Source organism: Choristoneura fumiferana, chromosome 10 (genome assembly GCF_025370935.1).
Source record: "Choristoneura fumiferana chromosome 10, NRCan_CFum_1, whole genome shotgun sequence".
Classification (NCBI taxonomy): Eukaryota; Metazoa; Arthropoda; class Insecta; order Lepidoptera; family Tortricidae; genus Choristoneura; species Choristoneura fumiferana.
In genome coordinates, this window is record NC_133481.1 from 14043591 (window position 1) to 14071353 (window position 27763).

General features: G+C 35.6%; 1 protein-coding gene across 1 annotated transcript in view; it reads right to left on the reverse strand.

Annotated features, from left to right (window-relative positions):
* Positions 1-27763, reverse strand: part of LOC141432146 (cadherin-86C-like) — a 185261-nt gene that overhangs the window by 124296 nt on the left and 33202 nt on the right. Inside the window, exon 2 of the mRNA XM_074093601.1 lies at positions 935-1026. The gene's annotated coding sequence lies outside the window, so the exon portion shown is untranslated. The remainder of the gene's footprint in view (positions 1-934; positions 1027-27763) is intronic.

Consider the following 27763-nt stretch of genomic DNA (forward strand, 5'->3'; position numbering starts at 1 on the left):
CGGAGACCCATAACTATTTTTTTTAAATGAGGTACTAGATAACCTGTAAATATTCACCCTATGGATTAGTAAGATCTATGGTTGTAGTTCATTCATTTTCATTGTCCCGTAGTGCCCAAAAAAATTAAGCATTTAAAGGTTGATAAAATATACAAACCTAATAAACAGACATCCAAAATACCAGTTGTACCTACGTACCTAACTACCTACCTATTTATGAATACATGGAAACGGAACGGGCATTTATGTTTTCTTATGAATATTTAAACGGTCATAAATTTATAAAATGACTGGTGAACTGAGTAATTTTCCCAGTTGAGGCTGTTGTTTTTGATGGAGTAGTAATACTATCCATCCACGCCATCCACGAAGACGCGTGATTTTGTTAAACTTAGACATTAATGACATTGTAGTAAGACCATAGCACGCGTCATCGTGAATGACTCTACCTGTACTCAAGATAATAAAAAGGTCATTTAAGTTTAATCGGTACAATGAAAAAAAAAACACATTTACGTTTAAATACATATCTGAACATAATATATATCTGATTTTCTATTGTTTTATGACGTCTTTTACCTTATAGAAAATTTGCATGTCATTGGTTACGTTCATACGAGCGTAGTAGTCATACACGTTGAAGAACCAATATTCTGATTGTGGATTAGCGGTTTACTTAAGCCGAGTTTAGACTTGCAAGAAAAATCGTGCAAGTTGCATTACATTGCGGCGCTCGATTGACCATTACAAATTCGTTGGCTTCATGGCCTCGCAATGTAATGCAACTTGAACGATTTTTCTTGCAAGTCTAAGCTCGGCTTGAAAGTTAAAAGTTAAGTCAGATCAACGCAAGCCTTATTTGTAATTTTAACGATGAAACTTAAGTGGTACTTTTTATTTTTGTAGTGTATTAAGAATTCGGTTATAGTCATACCTGTTGGTTTTAGTATATCCGGCTCGAAGCGTCCCAGACACCAATATTTACTCCTCATCCTTTGCTAGCACTTTCTATTTATTCCTATATTCCTGCAACAAAGAAACATTCAATCAAATAAAACAACATACATACGTTCAATTAGGTACAATTAGTATGAGCGAAATTGAACTTCCCGGTTTTCAGCGTTCAATTAGCACTAGAAGTGGAACATTCCTCATTAGGAGAGCAGAGTGTGGCAAGAGGTAGATGTGAGATAACATTACGCATGCGCGGGGCATTGTCTTTGCCCAGATGCCTAGATAATGCCGCGAAAGCTCGGCTCCAAGTAATATGCAAAGCTTTCAGATGTTGCGTCGGATTGTGACTCATGCAGTATAAGAGGTGTTGCCAGATAATTATTATGATTAGCTATACAGTTTATAGATCATTCATGAGCAGGGGCGCTGGTTAATTTGTTTATGTTAACGTTGTTAGCCTACATTACGATTTATTCATACAAATATAATAAGTTGTTTGCCCGACTGGGTAAAACGGCGATTACCATCTTATTACGATATATGACAGTATTTGACCCTAAATAATATTAAGGTAAATTTGTTTCATTAATTAAGAAGTTAATCCCGCAAGTAAAGCAGGTCGCGTCGCAGTAAATTATTATATTCACTCACGTAATTTCATTAAAGCTAAGCCTATTAAGTGGGTTCACAACTGGGTCACTAACCGCTACAATTCTTCTGCGTGTTGAATATTTTATTAACCTCCACTTGACCACAAACGACCGATAAATAAGTTTACTTAAGTAATAAAAAGCGATTATGTTTATGTTGATTCAATATCGACTAGATACCTGACACCTTCTAGCAGATTATTAGCTAACCTTAAGGTTATCGGGCGATTTAAAGTTCATTTTGGCCGGTAAGTCCTTTCTATCTTGATGAAGTGTAAACGGGGTATTTGCAGATAAATTTCACGCCGACTGGCTTTCTTGGGGAGTGGCGTGGTTGGTAGAATGTTGCGATTCAGGGTGTACTATGTTGGTTAAGTAAGCACGTGCCGGGCGCGGCGTGCGTGCCGCCCGCGCATAGCTAGGCAACAGCGAGCATTTTTGCTACCGGTCTAGACTTTAGTTTTTAAATAGCGTTTATGAATATTAAATAATACCAAGACTTACATGATTGAACTTAATTTAGCTTAAAGCCAATGCCGCGACGTATCGCGCATGAAAATTATGTAAGTAGAAATAAATTATTTGTTTCTTAAGCGAAATGTAAAAAAGTGTACTAGTAGTGTGTAGTGTATTTTAAATGAACATGCGAGACAAAAATATTAGACAGAGACTAGTGAGTTTTTTTTCCCTCCTGAATCATAACGTTTGTTCACAAATGTAGTACTCGTAGACCTAGATGTGGGCCACCAGCTTTGTTATTTTCGATATTGTTTAAACATATTTAAAATTCATTATTCAATTAACAGTATCTGCTCTATTAAGTATGCGAGGACTCTCGTGAATAGTCGAAAATCATAAATTGGACTCAAACACCAAAAATCTTATACCAACTGGTATATATTTAAGCGGTACAAATGACATACTATTTCTTAATACTACAGCACTACATTTCAAACGACAATTCGCAAAAAGTACTGCCTCGTATAAGTCACTGTGGTCAAACTTACGTGTACATATGCAGTTTACACAGCCAATTACCTGCGTTTCCTTGTAAGTGAAAGAATGCTGTAAGATCCGCTGATAAGGGGTTTCTGGAAGCGGTCATCGGACTTATCAATGCTATCTCGCGTCAAGGCTAACTTGCAAATGTTAGCGGAAAGACTGACAGTGAAAGATCTTGATAAAATACAGCTACGTCCGCACGATACGGAATACCACAAATGATGCTGACTCTATTGCAGTGGAGTAAAAACTTTGACAAACGCTAAGTTTTCGTAGTTTGTAATAAATCGTTACAGCATTTTTTATTAGCAGGTGTATGTTTAGAATATAATTTGTGTATGTTTGAATGCTAATATAAATATTGCTTCAGTTGATACTGCATTTATGCTGCATCCGCACTGCAGCTGTACTGCTTTCGGAAATTAAGAAGCTTTAGCGCGCTACATAAGTATTAAAGTTTGCTGTTTTGTTTGAGATTTAATCATACAACCATAACGAAAATTTACACATAAATAGACCATGACCTGAAATCCAATACAAGATAATTTTTATCCTTAAAAATTAGACTACTATCCCTTTGTGAATTCGGATAGTATCGGTGACTGAAGCTTAACAAAATCGCGGCTATATAAGGCTAGGTATACTATGAATGCTTGTCATCAAGATCTGTGTTTGTATAAAACAAAACCATAGGTATTTTGCAATGTTACTAAAGTTTGAACATCACAAGGAAGTACCAATGGCGTCGAGTTACAAAACCCTATGTCAACCGATCGTCAAGTTGTAATAGCGCGATTGATTGCTGAGCTTTCATTTGGAGCGCAAATCGTCTTGGACTAATTTGGCCCAATGAAATCATCAGAGCATCTCACTGTTGCGAGAGAACTGTTGCAATCTGGATAATCTCTAGATTACGCCATCACTCCTACTTATGTTCCGGATATGGCGTATCCTTAATAATATTATAAGCAATATGTTACCCGTTAGTTCGTGTAAAATATTTTGCCCATGATTTTACTGAAATCGGTTTTTGAGCAGGACCAAAGGAGCCATATATAAGTATTTGAATTATATAGGAACATTTGTCTTTATTTCAAAATTTCGATGAAAATCGATGCAGATGTGTAGTTGTTTACTTGTCATGATAACGTACTTATTACAAGGCTTATTTTGTTTGTTTGCAGGCCACATCGCTCGAAGTACAGAACCGTTGAAGCAGAAAGGTTCTCGAGTGGTGACCACGAACCAGGAGCCGAGGTGGACAGCCCTCCTACTAGGTGGACTGATGACACCGCGAGAGTTGCGGGCAACCTGGTTGTCGTTGGATTCGAGTGGTGAGTTAACGTTCATTATGGCGTTCCAAGGGGAGGCCTTTGTTCTTTCGGCTGATGATGATGATGATGATATTATTGTTGCTACTGTATGTAAATGTCAAGTGTGTCTCGTTTTTGTGATACCTATCAATATCATTATGTATCTAACCAATTGACAATACAAGGCAACTCAAGACCAAATTTCCAAGCGCTTTGAGATCCATTGTTTTTTTTTAAGGTCCAGTTTGCATCCGCGTTGTTGAACAGACAATACGAGGAACTTCTTCCCGATTGATTGGCATGTGTCAATTGGTCTATTTATTCTAAAGCGTGGGTTACACGGGTCTCCTATTGTGCGGATATTTGCTCAACAACTGGCCAAACGTTAAATGTAACGGCAAACATTGAACAAAGCGGGCTTATCTCGGACTGGAACTAAGCACTTATACACGTGACTGAGATTACTTTGTTTTTGAGCCACGATAAAAATATTCTCTAATTTTTTTTTAAAGAATAAAATTATATTTGTTTTCGGAGACAACGAGTTTTTTGTTCAATATAAGGTTAAGTATTTTATAGTAGTTAATCTAATGATTACTTAGGAAGTTCACAGTCCCGACCTGTTGTTACTTGATCTTGATACCTATGTTTGCCCCTTTTTACAAGCTTTTATATCAGTTGCAATACTTGTTTATAAGTTATTTTCAATTTTCTAACTCGAATTTCAGTCACTTTTAGGGATATGATTACATTCTATGACAATGTAAGTACAATCAAGAAGAAATATAGTTATCAAAAATTTATATTACCAAGGTTTTTTTCAACAAAAACCTATTTTAAGCCTTAATGGTTAAGCAATATCAAACCAATCTGAATCGTGATTCACTGTAGAACCTATTCATAGAGTATATCGTAGTATGCATTGCTTGACAAAGAAAATCATTAAGACACTTATACTGTGAGACCTTCCTACACAACACAGTAGGTACTTGAGGAACAAAATACTTCGACTGCTCATATTTTTAATTAAAAGGCGACTCGCGCTTTACTCGTATTTTTCGTGTTATGCTTAATAGGCGTGGCGTAACTTAAGCATAGCTTACGGTCATTTTAAGATATGTATGTTTATTTATCAAGATAACACGTAAGTACATTTACACGTGTAAAAGGCAGTGTTAAACCTTTTAAGCTTTCTTGAACTTTGACTTTAGATAATGGGAATACTTACTCGTATTTTCTTCTAGAAAGGTACTAACCCTGTAATCTAACATGTAGAAGAATCTAAGATTGCATGCCGTACTTATGCTTATGAGTACTTAAACATTCTCGTTTTGTCTAAATACCTAGTACATTAAATATATTGATAAAATCCCGCGTCTTATTTTAACACTGGCTTATGTCCGCTGCAATGCTAAGTACAGTCTAGGAAACTGAATCGCGTAACAGGGTGGGAACTTGTCATTAAAAAAAAATAAGTAAGTATGATTTCTTTGGCAGATGTATGGAATGTCAGTATTATGACATCAGTGGCACAAAGGATCCATCCACCTGTACTTAGAGAGATTCAAGGCTGTTTTTTATTATAATAACTAAATGGATAGGTACTATGTTTTTTTTTTAATCTCATGGAGAGTTAGAATGATCCCGGAATTTCAATATAACTAAATAAATAATAAATAAATAAATATAATAATGTAGGTAGATCAAAGGAATTTAGTATGCTAATAAATGTATGTTTAATCGGAGCCAATTGTCAGTTACGAAGAACCCTGCTCCTAAGCAAAAGGTACGCAGTTTTAGATAGGTTACTGAATCAGGCGGACAAAGGTTTTCTGACCTTTATTATTGGTTATGCTATTAAAACCAACTTCACATTAAATTTCATGTTTCTAGGACATCTGGAAATACCCTTACCCTTTTGATCTCCTGGCAACTTGTACGGTAACCCTTTTTTCAATACATAGACGCACTGTCATTTTTTATATTGAGATGCTTCTTTAATTGAAATTGAAAAAAAAATACAGAGAGTGTATTTACCGTATGTTCACCAGGGTTAAAAAAAACACAATAAATCGTTCTGCCATAGTTTTAGTAGGTACGTGAATATCTTATTATTATTCAGCATCTGTCTTTGCTTTATGCTCTGACATTTATATGTATTTTATTCATTGCCTATTTGAAACTCATATTACTGTAAGCTTCAAATGGACTAAAGAATTGGACTTACAACGATGGCACACACTATTCACACTGAAATTTCAAAAGAACTTATTAAAATTTGATGCTTCTTCAAATGGCGAAATAGTGCAAGGAGAATAAAGTTGGAAGCGAGATTTTTATCGAAATGCAGATAAATCTTTTTCAAAAGCCGTACCTCAATAGTCTGCGAGCAGTAACTGATCATTGCAAGACAAAACCTAAAGGCTTTTAGTCTTGCGCTTGAGTCGTTTTGTTTACTATAATAGCTCCACTATTGTTGGCGGCAGTAGCAAATTTATCATGCCACTTTCGCAACTACGAGTACTAACTAGTTTTTGTCCAACGTCAAAACGATTGTTTTTTTTGTCTCGCCAATGTTGGTGACAAATATTTGTCTTTTGTCCGAAACCATTCAGGTTGGTTTTTGTCACCTTTGCTTTTTATGTGTTACCTACTACAACCAATAACGATAGGGAGTTGTTGAAATTAGAAAATTTTTCGTTTCTATACCAACATAATAATTGTTTTATAACATACAAACGATTATCAACTTTAAGGTAGACCACACATTTGGCTGATGGTACCTATATAGTTAGAGATCAAGATGATGGATAGTCATAATTTATAAGACGTAATTTTTTATAAATGTACATAAATCATTGTTTTGACTCTTATTGGTAACACTAAGCGTTGCCCGCGACTCTGTCTGCGTAGAATTTCTTAATCGCTATCCCGCGAGAACTATGCAATTTTCCGGGATAAATACTATCCTATGTCCTTCCCCGGGACTTGAAACTATCTGTATACTGAATTTCAACTAAATGGGTTTAGCGGTTTAGACGTGATGGATGAGGTAACTAATAAACTTTCGCATTTATAATATTAGTGGGGTATTATAATAATGTGCATGAATAATTATTTAGTCCCTTATTGATAACATTAATTTTATGAATCAAAGCTTAGCTTTGGTTTAGTTACTAAACCAATTAATTCCAAACTACAAGCCAGTAACAACTCGAGTGTAGATTTCGGGCATGTTAAGGAAAGGCTGCCAGTTTAATAAGTCAATTTATTTAACACCATTCTAATTTCTGCTATAACTGGAACTATCTCGTTTAATATAGTTTTCGCAACTATTAATTAAGTCGTGATCAGATAATCCGCTATCATACTGTTACAATATAGCGAGATTGACTGTAGTTATACAATTACTCAATTAATTATCACTAAGTTACGTTGTACGGTCGGGAGTCTTTAGGATACTTGCGACGAGCAACATATAATGGCGTAAATTGTTGTGTAGTCACAGATTTGTGTCGATCATTATTGTTAGATTTACTGTAACAAGGATACATTGAAGAGACGAAGAAGATAAAGCTGCATATGTTCCAGAGAAAGTGAACCTAGCTCGTTATCTTTCCGTGTTGAGTGCTCACCAGTGAAAAATCAATTCACTAAATAAAGGAATCAATTCAAATTTTAATAAAACTTGACTAAGTACGGATTTATATCTTTTACCATGTTTACCTCAACTGATAGTATTAATAGTTAATTTATTTATCTTACATTTTTAAAAGGTCGGTATTTTCTACAGCAAAGAAGAATCAATCGTCAAAAATAAATGTGAGATCCTATCATGCTTCACTCTTAGAAATAAATTTACCAGTTAAGAATTCTGACAAAATTAAGAAAGGCATGTATTTTTAAGGAAAACAAATGTGAAGAAAAGTCTTCCATTAGCTTTGAAAGTAATACCGTTTATTTAGACAGGAATAACTTACAACGTAAAAAATCTAGATCTTCAAGTTACTTGTGCAAGTTATACAACTCGAGCAATCTTTAATTTCATCATAGGTACATTTGTGAAATTAAGTTGCATTTATCACTTTGCAAATACAAATTCTCCGTCCTAATGGTCTGATCATGAAATGAATCGCATGTTTTTCATTAAATGGTATATGTATGCAGTTGAGTTGACAAATAAAAGATATTAAATGCGATCAACGAACTCCCGCGCCGGACGCGACGCGGCCTTGGCGCGTCTGCGAGAAGGCCGCGGGCCGTGCCTTGTGAACACAGGCCAATATCGAAAGAAAGGTTTCAAGAACCTTCCTGTTGAAGTCTGCTACCCTAGTACAAGTTTTGCTATAAAATATAAATTTAAAACTAAATTAGTATGAAAAAGCTAAATTAATTTATCCGCAAGTGTCCGGTAAAATGTTCATTTACTTTTAAAAAATGTGAGTGAGTGAAGAATAAGTAATAGTAGATAGCAAACAGTTCTAGAGTGGAATCCTGAGCGCGGCGAGGAATTATAAAATAAAATCCTGAGCATAGCGACGGATTCAAACTACGCCATCGAAGTAAAAAATATTTTGCTGCCGAGTTATTAATCGTAGAATAATAGTAATCGTGTATCACTCTACTTTTTATTCCCCTTATGAGAATATAAAAATACAGATAAACCAATAATTTATGTTTTAAATTCTAATCTTATTTCTGCCTTATCTGAAATTATTGAGAAAAAAACCCACTTTGCTTTTTAATAGTTTTAGTAGTAATAATTATAGTATTACGTTGTATTGACATGCACTATACGCTCTTTTACGCGGAAGACACCATGTAATTTAGGATATCTAAGTACAGATTTTAATTGGGAGCACCAAAGTTCGCATACTCTTCGCTAGTCATACTTACCGTAATTTTTGTCCGAATCATCGTTTGTCATATTTTTTCTCCTACTGAAACCTTAAATTTTTCTGAATATTTTTTAAATGGTCATCCTATAGAAAAGTATAGGTTAGGTTAGGTTTGTCTTATAACAATTCTAAACAATTATTGGATTCAGAGAAAAAAGAGATCATTCTGACAAACATTACATTCGGACTTATAAGTCGCAACTCTATTGCAACAACACGACGTAAATGCAATATTTAAAAAAAATTACGTCGTTTTTGCAAAATAGGTGCGAAGTACGAGTATGCGAGCCGATATGGAACCATTTTAATCATTATACCTAACTCTTTTTCATATCAAATGTTAGACTATTACTTATTCTGTGATGTTAGTAATATTTAAAGACGCGACAATATCGGATACCTTCCGTCTTTACTCACAAATCGAGTTCAGCGGGCGAAGGTAAACAGCTTTGCACAACCCGACCTGCGCGTGGGCGCGAGGGATCCACTGCTAAGACTTTCTACTCGCAGTACAAACAGATCAGCAAAATCGGATTATTGGCAAAAACTAGAGAATTATTACAATGCTAATAAGTATATTTTATGATTGGGTTGTCTATTTGCAAAGGGAAAATTGGCTTTCGTCCTAATTTCCAAACTGTTGATGTCGACAATACCGTTCGCTCAATCCGTCAAGACCGTGCGTTTATAGCAAAGCGAGTATAGAGGGAAGCGTTAAGCTGAGGCGATTCTGTATAAATATAATGTCACATTGAACTTACCGAAAAATCTCACCTTTAATTATTTTTCTAATATTTCCCGATCAATCTTGCCAATTATTAACTTTATTAATTAGATAAAGTATATTCAAAGTCAAAGTGATAATTTAATAATGCAACTTATGCATCGACGGTTGACAGATTGTTCAATAAACGCACAACGAATAACTCACTATTTTCTATGGCCACATTTGAAATGCAAATTTTATAACGTACTTGCTGACTTTAATTCTGTTTGCGGACCCATAACGTAATATTAATTACTTTATTATGACATTTATAGAAGCAGTAAGCTAAGTGAACAGGTTATTCGATTAATCCGAAGCTGGCTGCGTGAAATAATTTCAAACTTTCACAACTGAAAAGCCGTAAGTGTTTATGAAATTTGCATGTACATAAGGCCTTTTGGAGGCAGACAGGAGATCTATAATTGTAGGAACGACCTAACTATAAATCTTGGAGGAAATTATAGAACGAAGTTTTACACCCATTCTTATAGAAAACGAAAGTGGGCGGGTAATAAGGAAGCGAGATTAAACAGTAGCTTAGTTAATGTTCGAGGGAGGCTCTAAATCTACCACAGTGCAGCCTTTAGGAGTTGCGCAAGTCTTCATTATTGGATAAGACAGTGGAAAGTTATCCATTATTCACAATATTTAGGTTTAAGCAACATCAGAGGTTGATTCCCTAACTTATTATCCACTTTTTCATACCAGTTGCATGGAAAAGTGGATACTTATGTTAGGGCACCTTTATGAAACTTTGTCGCGTTGATTCCTCAAAATACTTATAAGTTTTTGTAAAAGAAAACTTTTATAATTAATATGTCAGCTTTTAAGTTTACTGTACTTTTTCTTCATTGTATATGCATTGTCATTCAAACTACAAATTCGCACCAAGTTTCAAGTAAATGCTAGTAGCTGCTGAAGTGTGCTCATACGGGGACGATCCTGACCTGCCCACAAAGATTACTGCCACATTATTATATTTCCGATTCATCAAATACTTCGCCATTTAAAAAACCTACGTTCAATAGCCAGAAAATAAACACCCGTTATTTGCTGACTGAATCTAACCTCTGGGGCTATTTTAACTCTCATAAGTACATCTATAATAAGAACCTCTTCATGATTGTTCTAAAATGTTAAATTGATATCACAAAAACGTGTAAGGTAAGACTTCACTCACTGTACCTTATCTGGACCGCCCGTAGCGGGTCAAAACCTTACGCTGAGTAATGATGCTACAAAACACTAAAAGGAAACAATAAACTGAATTCTATTATGACCCCTTTCATTTAATCGCACCATGTTTCTGCCCTTAAGGATTTGCACATCAACGTGAAAAGTTGTAAAGCCATTAGATTGCTGTGCAGGACACTGTATGTAGGACAGTAGAGAACAGAACTAGGTATGAATCTACAGTTAAAGACAACAAAAATTTGGAAAACGCCCGACTTTGTCACTGGGAAAATTCAATATCTCAAAAACGGCTAAATCGATTTTGATAAAGCATGTCTAAGAACCATCGCTAGTAAACCTGATTTAAAATAAAAAAAAGCATTCAAATCGGTCCATCCGTTTAAGAGCTACGAGAACGGTCCCACAGACAAACACAGACAGACACACATAGCCGTCAAACTTATTTAACACCCCTCTGTTTGCGCCGGGGGTTAAGAAACGAACTGCATCGCGCACTACCGTGGATGTCCTCTGTGATATAGGCTGTTAGAATATTGAGATCGTAGCGTTACTTTTGCAATGAACTACGACGTATATACCTTGCTTCTTCGCGACAACATTAATAGATTAGATTGATACTGATCCGACATCAAAAAAGTCCAAGAATACTCACTATCCGTAGACAAATTGATGTCTTGACTCAGCAGCACTATGCCTATATTGAAATGTTCAAATCTGGCAAGGGATAAAAATATCGGTAGGCACTTTTGATGAGTGCATTTAATAACTAATTGCACGTGCTAACACGCAATACTCCGCAAAACGGAATACAAATAAATAAACGTGTAAGCGAATCTTTTAGTATCCGCAAACTACCACAGATAACCGCATAATGAATACATCACGTTACATTTAAGGTTATAACAATTTTTGGGTCCAACAGTCCGTAGAAAGTTAACAGAAATTTGCAACAGCACTATGTAACAAATAAAACGTCAACGTATAAGGGTATGCATGAGACGTAACTGAGTATCGTCAGAGCAGTCCTTTTAAGTGAGTAAGCCGCTTATGAAATGTGTGGGCACTGACAGGCTCGTCCTCAATGAATGCGGGAAGGGGCTTTATCTCACTGGACAGGACCGACCTTATGCTTTCATTGAATTTACTAGTCATTGAGAACATTAGGTGCGCTTCTGTGGTGTAAATTGAAATTAACGGTTTTGACTACCGGGATATAGAGATTTATTGTGATTATACCATGTTATAAATTGTGTATTATGTTACTATTTTCATGTGAGTTTTCATGTACTTATTTTTTTTGTTGTGTGTCATTGTGTAAATTTTATTGTATTTGTGTGTCTTACGTATTAATGAGTAAATTTCTTCTTTATTTCTTTAATGATATTAATATCCTTACCAACAAAAAGTTGGAAAACCCCGACTTTGTCACTTCAAAGTTCAATATCTCAAAAACTTGTGAACCGATTTTGATGAAACATGTCTAAGAACTATCGCTAAAAAATCTGTTTTCAAATAAAAAACTGCATTCATATCGGTCCACCCGTTTAAGAGCTACGGTGCCACAGACAGACACACAGACACACATAGCTTTTTTGACATTAAAATAACATTTCATCATCATCGTCCCAGCCTATTTACGTCCCACTGCTGGACACAGGCCTCCTCTCAGAATGAGAGGGCTTGGGCCATAGTTCCCATGCGGGCCCAGTGCGGATTGGGAACTTCACACATACCATTGAATTCCTTCACAGGAGCGTGCAGGGTTCCTAACGATGTTTTCCCTCACCGTAAAGCTCGTGGTAAATTTCAAATGTAATTTCGCACATAAGTTTCGAAAAACCCAGAGGTGCGGGCCGGGGGAGACCTAGTCCGAAACCTAAACAAAGCTTTTACTATGGATACTAGGCAACTCATAAACATACTTATATATGTCGGCGGCCGATCGTGAAATCCGCCACATCACGAAATTCTTAGGCATATCGTGAAATGCCGCCATTTCATGAATTGGCTAAGGGAAATCAGCCATATCGTTCAAAACTCACCGTTTAACGATTTGCCAAGTGACGTTTAGGCAGATCATGAAATTCCTAGGCATATCATGAAGCGCCGCCATTTCATGATTTGGCCAGTTTAGGCAGATCATGAAATTCCTAGGCATATCATGAAACGCCGCCATATCGGTTCTGGCACTTCGCCGGCCGCTGCCGCGGCACGCTCGCTTCGCTCGCTCGGCTCGTGCGTCGTGATCACAATTAATACTAACCACTCCTCGCTTCGCTCGTCGTACCTAAATCTTTCTATATAAATAAGTAACAACTAGTGAATACTTTATTTATCAACAAAATACTAACCTCTAAAATACGGCAGACGTCCATGGTTTTTCACATTGTGCACAGAATACGTTTGATTCACATAAAAAGAACGGAGCTGATGTTCAAAAGCTTCTTTTGCACTTCTATTTTGAATTCAATCACTATTTTCGGTTTAAAGATCATTTTGTTGCGACGCCGACATTTTTCACGCGCTAAACAAACACGACCGGTCAGATGGTCACGGCCTCCATTGCATACGCAGCGCCACCAGTGGCCAAAAAAGAAACTATTTTACGATGTGCCCGGTATAGAGCTAGGAATATCGACGTATGCGTTGCTCTAATCGATCTGCCGTATTATTTCTCAGGCACATCGTGATATGCCTGGCCAACGTTTAGGCATATCATGAAATGGCGGCGTTTCACGATATGCCTAGGAATTTCGTGATCTGGCGGATTTTACGATCGGCCGCCGACATATAGATAAATACATATTAGTCATCCAACTCAAGCTTTGTGGTCAGGTTCTCTAACCAGTTGGCCATCCGGTGGTCAATATTAGACAGTATCACTTTTTAATTGTAGGCACTTTTGTGATCCTCAACGAATATGTGTAACAAATTTCAAGTCTCTAGCTCCAACGGCTTAGAGTGTGCGTTGTCTATTATTCATATTAATATTTTATAGTTAGGTAAAAGATAATATGAGTGTATCTTCCTTGCTAATGCTACTTAACTTACAGAAAAAAAAACAATCAAGCCGAAACACGAATCCCTTAGAAGATAAAGCAAGCCGTTGTAATTGAAAATCGAATGCGAGAAAGATCTCCCATGGAACTGCGTTTTATTAATGCGCCACGATTATGTCATAGCAATATATCACGAGTATGTGAGCCATCCCGCCGTTCCCACAGTGGCTGGCTTTTTCTCCAAGAATCGAGTTCCGGGTATTGTACGGCTAGAAACAGAAACCCAAGGGTACATTACTTAAATTACGTCTCTCACGTCCACAAATTGCTTAAGTGAGCAATTGCTTGTAAAAACTTTGACAGCTCCGTTCTAGTGATTTGATGAAATAGGTAAGCAGCTGTAATAGCTTCATAGTTTTTTAGGCGAGTTGATTAATGGAGTGTAGTGGTCCGATTAGTAAAAGTTGCTGAAATCAATTAAAATGACGCAGTTTTAATTAGCTTAAGGGGCTGTTTCACCATCCATTGATTAGTGTTAACTGACGGTTAAATGTGATGCCGTCTTCGTCTATTCGAACAAACGGCATCACCTTTAACCGTCAGTTAACCGATCAGTTGGCACTAATTCAATTGGATGGTGAAACAGCCCCTAGTTTGCAAACAAACTTATTCCTTCTTCTTTCTTTGTTTATTGCTTATTTATGAGTTACTTTTAATTATTCATATCTGATCAGAAAGATGACAAACGGAAACAAGGTCACCCTTAGCTAACTTGGGAAAAGATAGTTGTTTGAGATTCGGTGGGAAGAGTTAATCCAAACTGTCCAGGACTGTAGTCAGAATAAGAAAAATACTCTAGCCGAACATTCCAGCAGAAGAATTTATACATTCCTTACAAAAATGGAGTCCCAATTTATTTCTCTATTATATTTTTTATTTACATTTTTGCGTTCAATGATAACATAAGTTTTAATTTTTACATGTAGATAAGTTTTAACATAATTTATACTTTATATCTGATATGCAATCCATGAAAACATGCTAAAAGTTATAATTTATAATTCATTTATTTGCAATAAGTGTTGGTTATAATGGTCTTAAATTTAAAGCAATAAAAAATGTTCACACACTTAGCTAACTATAATAGCATGCAAAATATAAAGTTTTATAACCTAAAAATAAATAAATGTCTAAGTGAATAATTATGATAAAAATGTCAACTGATCAGAATAAATTTAAATGAGAATAATAATAATTAAATAATTGTATTACAGTTAAAATAATCCGTTACAGAATAAAAACACATTTCTGTCAACCATTTTTTCAATTCGTGTCTAAATTTGAAAATCGGGGTAATGGTTTGTCTCAAACGTTGCGGTAAGTAATTAAATATTTTTATGGACATTATACGACAGTTCTTGGAATATAACGCACTTTTACATGTCGGTAATAGAATCTTCATAGGATCTCTTGGTCTCAGTTTTGGATTTGTCATAGGTTTTCTGAACCATTGAGGATAGGTGTCTCCAGGATGTATATGCTGGGCAAAGTTAACAAATACAGCCTCCTGAAGAGAGGCCGACATGGTTCCAGAGGAGCAACGTCACAAAGAGCTCTAATACACTTCTTTTGACTGATAAATCGTAAATATTCATGAAAAACAAAACCCAGTTATAAATAATCAAGTTAGTAAATATCAGAAATAAAAGCGCGCGACATTGCTATTCGCAAAACCTCGTAAAAGTACCAAGTGAATACCGGCATGTGACCCGCCATGTGGCTATCTCGCGATTTCTATTTGCCTGAGAACAAAGCATGTGTCGTACTGAGCCGTGTGATGTTTATGTAATTTCACTCCGGTAACCTTTTCTATGGCCATTTGTACTGCACTAGTTTACGGAGCGTGAGGTAGAAAGTGGACCGGCGACAGGAACTAACCTTTAGCAGCGACCTTTAGCCAATAACAGCGGTACGACCCCGGTAGATACGAAAATCGGTACAAATTCTACTACATTTCGTGACGGTGGTGTTTTCCGCTTACCCTCCAGCGGAGTGGACAAGCAACAGGTCTGAAATGACGTTCACTTTTCCGGATTGAGCTAGCGAATGAAATGGCCTGTGTTCGAGAAAAACGGCATTTGCTGACGAAAAATAAGTAGTTCTTTTAATCTGTTACGGTCGACGTTCGTTATAAAAAAATTGTCAAAAATGCCGAATTACATTGTAACTGAAGAAAGTACATGATATGTTTTGATATCTATTTTTAGCTACATCTTTAGTTTTATTTGCACTTTATCATCAGACAAGACGCAAAAGTAAATCGTAGCTCAGTTAAATTAGTTCTATCCAGCAAAATTTCTTATTTTACTCAGTTTTTAGCATTTTTGCGAGTCTAAGTTAATCAACATAATTTTTCATAAGGCCGTTTTAAAAACGCCGCGCTACGCGTTTGCACAAAACATTCCTAATCTCTGCGTGTCAGTCATGCGAGGTTCAAATGGCACTTTCTAATTGTACACATTCGAGCTATTGAGGGGCTTTTAGGGGACTTAAGCGGGATATTTCGATATCGCTCGTGGTCTGGTGTAATGTGGGCGTGATCATCGGTCACGTATCGCCTGAATTATAACCCTGGAATGAAATAAATCTAGCTCCGCGTTAGGAGCTAAAGCCTATAACCACCCACGCGTGAAATTTACATACGTAATACGTTCGCTTCGTCGATTTTAACGAGTAAACATGATAATGAATCAACAATCATATTTGTGAGATTTATGTTTGTCTCCTTAGGGTGGAATTATTTGACATAATTTGTTATAATAGAGTTATATGCTGGTGTAGACTAAAACTCAAATCGTATTTCCTTTCCGGTACGGAAGACCAAAAAGGTGCTCTACAAATTTTTTTATTCTCATTTATCTTTTAAATTAGTATAATGTGTAAATATTGTATAATTATTTTAGGGTTATGTATTAAGTAAAAAAAAATGAGAGAGAGAGAGAGAGAGAGAGAGAGAGATTTATTTACACATATTCGATACACAGAAAAAACACGTTAGGATGAAATAATAATTAAAAAAAAACATCGAATAGTATAAATTGGGACCCACTCAGCATAATGTTGCGGCAAGCCACAACGCTGTTTTTCAGTGGGACCCATAAGGCTACCCATAAAAACACCCATACCCATAAAATAAGGCTGATATCCACATTGAATTGTATGTATAAATATTTTTTCACGTTTTTAGATTATTCTGCCGACTGTACATTGATATCCATTGTTCCATGGTATCTTCTAATCCTAAAATAGAATCTACAGACCTTAAAAACATAATGCAGCTGACCGATTTCAAATACCTAATGATAACCGGTTATTTTAATTTTTTAAATTTTCCTCACGCTTAATGAGATTAAATAATCCAATATCCATTTATCATTTTAGCGTCTTTCTTTACCTACAGCATAAGCAGAGTAAGTCATTGATAATTACAATTACACTCATTGATCAAAATATCAATGAAGTCTTTCAAGACTTTCGCATAGCAAGGTCTTGACCACTAAACATAGAGTAAAGCGGAGGTGAAACAAAGTGAAACGTTCACAGCATGTGGCGGTTATGGTTTTCTAATTCGGTGTCACAACACTTCATTATCTGTCTACTACATGGCAATTGAACGTTCTTTACCACAAAAAATCGTAATTTCATATATTGCAACACTTAGATCAATTTACAATTAATATAATAATGATGGAATAACTATAAACGTGACTGTTAAAGTATCAGGAAATTAAAGTTTTGTCTTTATAGGCTGTGAAAATTACTGGATAGCAATAGTAATTGATTTCTGAAGTTAATCAACTAATAGAGCGTTGGATTAGTAAATCAAATGGAAACATTTATTTGCATACTTTTATTTGTTTTCATTAACAGTTAACACACAGTTAACGGTTGTTAGTAACGTTTTGCTCTATAAAAATGCATCTTTCACAATGATAATAATTAAGATCCAGAATCTTATTCAAAATCAAAGTCAAAATATATTTATTCAAGTTAGGCTGCAACAACCACTTATGAATGCCAAAAAAAACTACCTCTGGTTCGGAAAAACCTCTATTGAGAAGAACCCAGCAAAAAAATCAACTAGGTAAGTATATACGTTTTAAAACCAATTTACAATGTTATTTTATCGCTTACTAATTATAATGGTATGTAATGTTTAATTATCTTTTTTATCGCCGTCGTTACAGAAGCTGCGTCAGCAAAATAATGTCGATTGTTTTATAAAACAAAAATAATTAGGTAAAACCTTAAATAGTTATAATGGCAGTGTTGTTTAATGAGATCGCTGTTAATCTATCTATACCTATCTATCTAAATAAATAAAAATGAATCGTAAAATGTGCTGCTAAGTGCAAAACTCGGGAATGGCTGGACCGATTTCACTATTTTTTTTGTTGTGTTCGTTATTGTAAGGATAAGGTTTATATGGAAGAAAATTTAGAAAAATTATAACGGAGGCGAAGCCACGGGCAACAGCTAGTATATTTTAAATATGTAACCTCGTAAATTTTAAATTTTCCAAAAAAAGAGTTTGTCGTCCATTCGTCATATTATATTTTAATTTTTTTGGTCATTATCGTTTTAAGACATTGTTCACGCATGCCCATCGATTCGGCGCGCACTCAACCACCGTGAGCACTTTGTTAAAATCTCTGTAAAAACCATTCCGCGGTAAAACCACTTCGTGCGTGCAAACTATTAGTGAAACAAATTAAAATGATGCAACGGTCAAATATGTTTGAACGGTGTTTATTCGTTTTGTTTGTCGTATTTTTGGTTGCGTAAAGTTTGGAAAGCGATACAATTTACTTGGCCATTAAAACTGATAGATTGTACGTAAATAAAGCTATCCGATTGGTTTTGGTTTCACTCGCTCTGATACATTTTGGAATAGTGTGTCGAAATATTTCAAGTTTTTTTTAACAAATCTAATGCAGTTACATGAAGCAGCTTAGCGTAACTAAATAAGTCAAGTTTTCTTGGGTCTTATTTTTGAGTTTAATTTAATACAGTTTTTGGATGCTTTCTATAATAGCGTAATTATTTACTGTCGTACACACTAATCAAAATATAGAATCTATAGATATTTATATTTTTTCAATTATCTAACTTAATATAGATATAAAAATAACATTTATTTATTTGCTTTTCCAAATTCATCATATTTTTTATTTATGATTACTATTATTCCAGGTTGGTTTCCGATGATTTTGTCTCTCTTTACTACACTATAGGTATAGTATCGGTAAAATAAGTATCGAAATCGCATTGCCTTGTCTTTCTATCTTCATTATCACAAATAATAAAACATGCTTTATCAGAATACATCGGCCCGATGTCACTGGCCTACGCCCCCAGGTTTTATTTCTCAAAATTCCCGGGACATATCCCAAGATTGATTTTCAATGTATCAGATAAGATTAAATTATTTTAACGGATGTACCTAAAGCAAGGGTGTTGTTTACTACCAATAAGCGGGGAGCCATAAAAACAAGTGACGATCGCCCGCCCGAGACCAAGTTTACGAGACATGATCGGCCCACACAGGCTAACCGAAGTTTAGCGTCAAGTTAAAGTAACAATAATTATATCGGGTTACCGGCCTTTCTTGTTTTGAATTGGATTTTAAAAGAATGGGCATGTTCGTCGAACGCTCTGATGTGATAACAGTGTCCGTTTTATTGAGGCTAGAGTCGTATTACGAGTACCATGTTACGACTCGTGAGTGGAGTTTTTAAAAGCGACCGCTTTGGCGAGTAGGTTTCTGTAAAGAAAGTTAAGAAAAGGGTAGGATTTCGAAACTTTCATCTAGGAACCGGACTTGAACTGAAACACATTTTGCTGATGAGTTCCTCCTGCCTTTCTATGTACTTAACAATGAATGCGTTTAAAAAAAATTGGTAGTCAATTTTGTTGATGTCCCACATTAAGTCATAAGGGTAAGTTGAACAAGTATAAGCACGATAGTAATGTACATAACTTCCATTTACAACATCATAATTTAAAAGAGTCACCTGCTCATTCATACACATAGTTTCTTAAATTTGGATCATCATATCAAATTAAAAGATGTATCCAAAAAAATAGCACTAAAACTTAACAAAATATTTAAAATATCCTCAGACAATGTAACGACAGGCCCCAGGGTTAATATCATAAATCACTCACGCTAATACTATTTAAATGTACATATTTCATAACTTTATTGATATTGCATATAGCGTATTTGTATATAGCATATTAAATCTCATAAATGTCTACAAAGATAAGGATACCTATAAACAATGTCGCAGCAAAAACATTGACAACTTTACAAAGTAGGTAGGTACTTTACGGAGGTGCGAGCTTTGTAAATCTCCCGCCGTACTTCGTACCTACGTATCTAGATGCGACGGCGAAAGAATTCACCAGTAATTGTTAAAGTATGCAAATAGTGGACAACGTCGCGCCCGCCAGATTAAAAGTTTCACGTTCTAAGGAGATAATGCTACATGTTAAATTAAGCTAGCCGTTTTGTAGGACAAAGGCGTAGCTTTTTATTCACGAAAATGTTTTATCGGGTACGTATCTAATTGCATAATGTTGAAAAAGAATAAACAACTGACATAATTCATTATTTTTTAAAATTTACAACTTTTTAGCATTGTCATAACTTATAAAACCTGTCCTAGCCTAAATAAACAAATCTTCAGATACAGTATCAGGATATGTTTTTCTAGTTAATAGTTTTATCCGAAAATTATAATTATATCAAATAATCGTTATGTCCTTTGACCGTTATTGTTTTTAAACTCTATTTATGTATTTTGAGACGTTCCTATTTTATCGCGGTTTGATTAATTGAAAATAATCTAACTAAATTGTGCAACATTCTATTTGATATGGGGAGCTCGTGGATTACATTTGATACATATTATTATTATACATATTTAAATCCTAATTATTAGCGAATTAGTGTAGATATCTTTCATCATATCTGTCATCATTGACGTCGTGTGAAAAATGAAGCAACTCAGTGAGAATCAAATTGTTGTGACGCCACGCTACTGGTGTACCTCAATCAGAGTATAGCAAAAATACAGATAATATGGTCAGAATAAAACGCGTAATCTCTATCGTAACTCAATGCAGTAAAGCTACTAATTGCTTACTACCCGTCTCATACATTAGTTATTGCCATTTCAAAGCACTAACTTAAGTTAGTTTTATTACAATAAATAAATAAATTTTAATTTACCTTCGTTTATAGCCGATCTCTAGCTTTAACCGCAAAATGAGATGTTCTCTGCGTATCGAATGAGCCAAGATAAGATTTATAGCATCAACTATTTCGCAATATTTACGAGCAATAAATTGTGATCAACATTGTATAATTTTCATTGGCCTGCTCCATCAATCAATTTAGTTTTTTATCAATTTGCGACCATAAGTGGTGGCCCGTGGCGGTTAAACGGCGGAGGCAGTTTGGAACCATTAAATGCCTTTTTAAGTCGATTGAAGTGAAAGAAATTTAATTACTTGCCATTTATAGTTACGTTGCGGTTACGTCTGAAACTATTATCGAAATATGTTTTATTTTCTGTAATACTTGGAATCAATCGAATATAAATGGTACTACGCGGTATCAATCTACTGTCAATGCCATCGACCAGTCCATTGTTGGTATGTATTGATTCTGTATTTACAAAAAGGCCGACTGAACTTTTCTAAAGCAATCCAACAGACAGACAGACGCTATTAATAGAGATTCTGTTTTTGTCCAACGATAAAAACTAACAAAGCTAAGCCTCCTTATAAAGGCAGATTTAACGTCCTCATTGTTCGGACGATTTTATATTGTTTTCAAAGTCTCTTGAAGTTAACATGACGTTGGCAGGCTGTGTAAGATGTATTTTGTTACAAAAAGTTATATTGTTGATATCATTAAAATTAAACGAAACTGAACGGGTTTTAGCCCGCAGATATACCATAGAATACTTTAGGTATTCGGGGTTCGAGCTGTCGGTAGACAGCAACAAGATGGAGCGACGACTTGGTTAAGATCGCGGGATCGCGGTGGATGCGGAAAACACAAGACCGGTCTGAGTGGAGAGCCTTGGGGAGGCCTATGTCCAGCAGTGGACGTCTTTCGGCTGACATGATGATGATGATGACGACTTTAGGTATTTGACCACACAATACGTCAGGATTCACTTGTGCTTTTTTAGTTTTATTATGGAAAAAACATACATGATACTACATATTGCTGTGTGAAATTTTACCTGTCAGGATCATTGCTTTTTTATGTTAAACGATATATACAAATGGTTCCAACGATAGACCAGTCCTGGATGCAAGGCCGATATTATGTTGAGTTGGGACTATTTTTAACCGACTTCAAAAAAAGGAGGAGGTTATCAATTCGGTTGTATTTTTTTCTCTGTCAATTTATTTGTTTTCTACACAAGCAAAAGCCCAAGTGGCGCTATAAGTATCTATTCTATTAGATTTTAATGAAGTATAATAATAAATTGATTTAATTCTAAGAAAAACTTATACATAGTAATCTACAAAATATTCGGAAACTTGATTACGAGTTTCAAGGAGTTAAGTTACACGTTGTCAGAGTAATGAGGAAACGTCATTCATGATTAGTTAGATAGTTCACTTGGCAATTATTCAAAATCAATACCGAGCCACCGCTTAATATATTAAGTCTTAATGAGTTCCAGTAGGTATTGGAAGATTTCTTTAGCAAAAACAATGTTTTTTGTTCACCTGTCAAAAGCAATTAAAAGTTAAAACATTATTTTTCGCATGTAGATAACTCGTATTAGTGATGGCCTTGATATGTCACGCAAATATAAAGATGATTTAGACATAATATCCGTGATAATTGCAATTAGATATAGCGTTTTACGTCACGAAAGGCACAATTGGGTTATGTAAGTTTTTATCATTGTTTTAATCACTGAGTGACACATGCAATAACACGATATCGTGACCTACATTGTTTTTTAAAACTAAAACATGTTCAATAGTCCAGTCGACATGCCGTTTTGCGTGAACGAAACGTACTTAATTAGCCACTGTGACCCAAATAGTATAAATGAACGTAAACTAAAACAACACCCTTACTAGTTAACTAACTTTATTGGGTCAAGTATTACAAAACACTATGTTTATGTTCGGCCTCAATGAGAGTTGATGAGATGTTAAAATGCAGAATTTCGATAGCCGTTTATGGAATTGAAGATCTTTGTCAACTAATTATAATACACCTACGCAAATTACATAAGTAAAATTAATTTTAATACTTGCAGAATTCATGTTATTGCCAAAGAAATGCTTCGAGGTGTCGTTTGTTTTTGTTGTAGAAACTCTTTGTTTGCTAAAAGCTCAGCCTATTGAAGTTCATATTTCGAAGAATTTCAACACAACGTTCATTTATAGAACGAGAAAACAAAAAGGTTTTCATAACCGTCGTCATTACAGGGATAATAAAATAATTTATTATTATTATTATTATATAAATTATCAGGTGCCTGCAACTGATAGGTGCCTGTATTCTAGCTGTTCCTTGGTCAAGTTTTCTTTGTATTGTTAATGTGTTGGTATTCAATTTAGAAAAGTACTTCTGAAAATATAAATATCTTTTTGTCATAACTACTTACAAGCCCCGAACTTATCGTGCTTAACGAAACAAGTAATTATTAAGTTTCGGGTACATTGCAGTGGCCGTGATCACGAGTAGACTGAGTGTAGCGTATCACGTCTGCTTAGTCGGGCGTGAGCCTGCGAACCACCCGCACTTAATTCCGATTAGAATCAGCACCAATATTTCAAACTACCCGCACTTGATCGCGATTTTGTATCTTCGTTGTGATAAGTCCTGGGTGTTGTTTTATGTGTGAAAATTACGAATGTTAAAAATGGTGTACTGCCGTTTCGGCAAAATATTTTTCGCCAAATTTCACTTCCCAAAAATTTCTCAAACGAATCTTTGGCATATTAACATAATCGCATTTTATTCATTTGGTTAAATTAAATATTTTTATTTATAACAATAAGTTATAAAACACAATAAATTAAACATTTAAAAATATGACTAAATATAAGCAAGCCTAACCTATAAATAAAAAAATCCTCCTAGGTCACCGATGCCATTGTGCCCAGAAGGCTGGCAGCATTCCCGCGTTGTATCGCAAGGCTAATCCTTTGCCCAAAATAGCTGCCAGCCCTCTGGTCACCTAAAACATCAATGAGGCGCCCGGATATAATTTTACATTGCCAAGTTTTATTATGACAAACGTTTATTAAGCAAACGTTTTCTTTTGGCTAATATTATACTTATTCCAAAAAAATTTTTGTTCAGTATGACACTTCGCACACGAACCAACTACAGAAATCAACTGCTACCAGAAAAGTAGGTTAGGTTAGGTTAGAACTGCGTCCCCCACAGAAACAAACTGCTATCAGAAACGTAGGTTTGGTTAGGTTAGAATTTCGTCCCCCAAAGAAAAGAACTGCTACCAGAAAAGTAGGTTAAATAAATAAATAAATATAAATATCACGGGACAATTCACACCAATTGACCTAGTCCCAAAGTAAGCTTAGCAAAGCTTGTGTTATGGGTACTAAGCAACGGATAAATATAATTATATAGATATAGATACATACTTAAATACATATTAAACACCCAAGACCCGAGAACAAACATTCGTATTTTTCATACAAATATCTGCCCCGACACGGGAATCGAACCCGGGACCTCAAGCTTCGTAGTCAGGTTCTCTAACCACTAGCCATCTGGTCGTCGTTGGTTATTATGCCATGCAATATTTTGGGAAGAGTGCTTTATGCCAAACGATACATTTGACTAAATAATACTTTGTAATATGAAACATGACAAACTAATTATTTTTGAAACCATAATATGCCAAAAAAAATTACTAACTGTATAATTGCGATAAATTGTTTTGGCAAATGATTTTTGCCAAATGATAATTTGAGTAAAATATTTTGGGATGATATTGGGAAAAGTTTTTTGCCCGTACATTAAATAGTAATCCGTTAAAAATATACATTTTGCCGTCATAAAATTATCGATATATTCATACCTATACGCAGTAGTAGCAGGCAACGCCTACTCATTCTGGGTGATTGTGAAACATAATGTTTTACCTAAGAAATGTACTCCATGAATTCTTTAGTGTCACTCTCTTTCATAAATAATCATGAACTTACATCTCAAACCCATCGCGATCTCACATAAAAAAAAATGAAGACCATCATACAAACTTCACCGACGTGGTTAATTCGAATCACTCACATTAAATCAACAACCGTTGCTTAACTAACGTACTAGCCATTTAATTGGAAATAGAGATAAGAAATAAAGGTAACGGTCCATGTGACATTTAAGCTTACGTATGGCGTCAGCGGCGCCGTCTTCGGTGGACAATTAGCCGTATCCATCTGTTAAGAGTACGAGGAATGCGGTATTGTTTAAATCAAAGTCGCACTTGGACATTTTCTGTCTGGAAATGTTGTTTCTTTACTTGGATTTAAATTAAGTAAAGGGCAAAGTTTCTACACTGCAACACATACATACATAGGTGCACCCTGTATCCTGTATATACATACATATACAGGCTGACTCGTAAGACTTGAGTAGGACTAAGCTTATGCCCTCAGTAATGCAGAGTGGCCATGCACTTAGTATAAAATTTAATACTTTTTGTTTGCAACATTAAAAAAAATGTTAATCTCTTAGTTAGCGTTACCCTATATATTTTTGGACATTAAAGAGCTATTGCCAAGATTTAGTAATCGTTTTTTTAATTTTGTTTGTGAATCTATCGGACACAGGCCTTGATATTTGAATACGTTTGCAATAGCTAAAATAGCACTTTTAAAAATTTATGCTATTTTTTGGTACACAAATGTGACAAAATTGTCTTTTGGTAAAAATATTACGCTTTCGTTTATGAAGGGGGAGGTTTGGTGATTATTATTTTTTCCTTAAATGAAAGAGATCCCTCTAAGGGATTAATTAGACCTTTTAACATTCTTTCTCTTGTTTTGTTAATAGAATTCATCTTCTACTTATTCTTAAAAAAAGGTACGTTTTTAATGTATTAAAACTTGCTACCTACTTAGGTACCTATTCAATTTAGCCAAACTAATACCGTAATCACAATTATTGATTTCTACCATGAAATCATACAATACATCAACATCAATAGCGATTTTGTCTTTTTGTGTCAATGTCAAACGATTACCTACTCGTGACAAAACTAAACTATGTAGGTATAATATTGATTGTAATAATGACGGCAGTATTACTGATCGCTTCAGGTTAAGGTACACTTAACGTGAACTTAACCATCGATAGCTCCTTACACTTTGACCCTTGCTGCGGTCAATGACACACCGTGACAGCCGTGGTGGCCTTGTGGTTTGACTTATGGTCTCTCAAGCAAAGGATTATGGGTTCCCCCGGGCTCGCAACCCTGAGTTTTTCGAAATTCATGTGCGAAATTACGTCTGAAATTTACCACGAGCTTTACGATGAAGAAAACGTGACAAAACCTCAACAAACCTGTGAAGTAATTCTATGGTATGTATGAGTGGCGATGCGTTAAAATTTTCGGCAGAGAAGCCGATGCAAAATTACTACAAAGAGAGTGTAGAAAGAGCTTGTGTGGGCCAGAGGGTCAAAATTTAGGCGAGCCGACGGGAATCGAGTTGTTACGGCACTGACAAGTTCCAAATCCACACTGGGATTGCGTGGAGCTTACGGCCCAAGCCTCTCATTCTAAGACTCCTCTTGTCCGCCTGTGCCGAGATACTCTTCTCCATAGCATTTCTCTTCGTTTAAGTGCATGCATCCATTGTAAATTGCTGAAAACTACTATTTGTATGGGGAAGTACCACTAACAAAGATGTTTGCAGATGGTAATAATCTAATTCCCTGTTTCACCATCCATTAATTAAATTTATTTTACGGATAAATGTGATGCCGTCTCTGTTTGTTTTGTTCAAATAGACGGAGACGGCATCTCATTTATCCGTCAAATAAAATTAACCAATGGATGGTGAAAGAGCCCCTAAGTGTAATTGTTTCGTGACATCATATTGCACACTACACTAAAGGCATGAGGAGACATGTGTAAAGTCACAGTATTCCCAGCGTTTTTCCTGTAACTGCGATGTTTTCGTGTGAACGCACTATAACGCTCGGACAATCAATCCTCAAGTCAGTACGGCTACTGCACCACGCGTCTCCATGGTAACGCAGACCACACACGATCCACCACTGAACATAGATCCCTGATATGTACGGCCACGAATGCAAATGAAGATCCTCAATATTCAACGACCGTTGAATATTTTACGTGCTTCGTCTTGCAAGATTAATCAATTCAATGGAATCAATTACCAATATGACCCTTAATTGAATTATTAATGTTCAATTTCGCACATCTTAAAAACGTTACGTCATTTTATGGTGTGACATAACGGACTTGTCCGACGTAGTGCTTATTCGGTATTTAATTGACCAAAACCTGTTTAATACTACAACGGAGTTAAAAAATATAGGTTTTAAATTATTTTCTCTTGACTGATGGAATTTCGAGACTGCATTCCAAGCACCGTCGCAGACGCCTACGCAAACGCATTTAAATTGTTTTTTTAGGGATTCGTAAATGCAAATAGATTTAAAAAGGTAGGATTGGGTTGAAGGGGAGTGGACGCTGACACCGACATCGTGGAGTCGGTTCGTCCGCCTCGCACCCACGATCTACTTCAAGCGAGCTATATCGAGCAGACAATTATCTCAAGACCGCAGACTGCGATAAATCGCTTGTCCCGCTGACCGTTCTAGCCATCGCAACATGCCCTATCTGATCCTGTACTCCCGTGACATATTGCTACGAACTAC